This window comes from Chrysochloris asiatica, unplaced genomic scaffold (genome assembly GCF_000296735.1).
Source record: "Chrysochloris asiatica unplaced genomic scaffold, ChrAsi1.0 scaffold00328, whole genome shotgun sequence".
Classification (NCBI taxonomy): Eukaryota; Metazoa; Chordata; class Mammalia; order Afrosoricida; family Chrysochloridae; genus Chrysochloris; species Chrysochloris asiatica.
Genome location: NW_006408846.1, coordinates 3,018,753 through 3,020,301, shown reverse-complemented (window position 1 = coordinate 3,020,301; position 1,549 = coordinate 3,018,753).

Below are 1,549 nucleotides of genomic sequence, written 5' to 3'. Positions count from 1 at the left end.
GTGTGGTCACCAATCAGAGTGTGCATTTCCATTGAGTCTTAGTCTTGGAAGGGGGTTGTACTATATTTTTTATCCCTTGAAATTTAATTTGGATATTTTTATGTCTTCCTCATTTCTCCTTTACATATTAATGTTTTACTTGTCTTCTTGTTGTTGTTGTTGTTAAGTGCCATTGACCCATAGCGACCGTGAACAGGGTTTCCGAGGCTGTAAATCTTTACAGGAGCAGAAAGCCTCATCTTCCGTAAAATATATAAAGAGCTGTTTCAGCGTTTTTGTCTGCTAATCTTACCATATGTATCATTTCTGGGTCTGAGTCTACTGATTAAGTTTTCACCTCATTCTGGGTTATATATTTCTGCTTCTTTGCATATGAAGTAAATTTTTTGGATGTCAGACTTTTTTTTTCATTTTTATAAAATAGGTTTTAAAAATCCTTTAAATTATACTTAATTTTTGTGTGACATGCAGTTAAGTTACTTGCAAACAACCTAATTTTTGTGAGGATTTCTTTAAAAGCTTTGTTACATGAAACCAGAGAAGTCCTTAGCCTAGGACTTATTTGTCCTTAACATTGAGGCACTGGGAGCCTCAGGTGCTATCCAAAAGGTCAGTAGGTTGAACCCACCACTCTTTCTATAAGATAAAGATGTAGTAGTTTACTTCCATGTGGGGACGTTTTACTATTAACTGACTCAACTTAACAACAATGTAGGGTCATCGTGAATAAAAATTAACTCAATGACAATGGATTTTGTCAAGGCAATGCACTTCTGAGTATGCTACCCAATGTCCCACATACTATAAGGTTTCTCAATTTGACTGTTGGGCACATGAATTATTCCTATGTCACCTCCAAAACTTGGTCTGCAGGTTCCTTTCAGGTGACTTTTACCCTGTTTTCACACATGCTAATCAGTAGTCAAGGAGCTCTGGTACTCTATCATGTTGTTGTTGTTTCAAGGAACTCTGGTTACGAATCGGGCTGCGAACCTCAAGGTCAGCAGTTCAAAACTACCAGCCACTCTGTGGGAGAAAGATGAGGCGTTCTGCTCCTGTAAAGATTTACAGCCTCAGAAACCCGTACAGGGTCGCTATGAGTTGGAACAGACTCGATGGTACTCAACAACAACAATCAGTAGTCAACTGAAGGTTTGAGGGAAACCTCTGTAAATATTCAGCATTGTCTCTGTTGAGCATTGTTGGACCCTATGGATTTGATGCGCCTTGAACTCTTCGAATGCTCAACTTTGGCTCATCAGCATAAGGAGACTACTGGGCTCTCCTTGGGTTCCCTCTTCCTGTGCTGCCATTTGAAAACTGTCTAGGCAAGAAGGTGGGTAATTACATCTGGGCACTTACTTATTTCATCTGTTTCCCTTCTCTCTGTGATCACTAGTGCTGTGTTGACTATCCTCTAACATGTAAAAACTGTTGTTTCATTTATTTTGTCTTGTCTTTCATTGATTTAAGGTTGGAGAGTAATCTGACCAGGGTACTCTATCATGTTGTTGTTGTTAAGTGCTGTCGAGTCAGTTCTGACTCATAG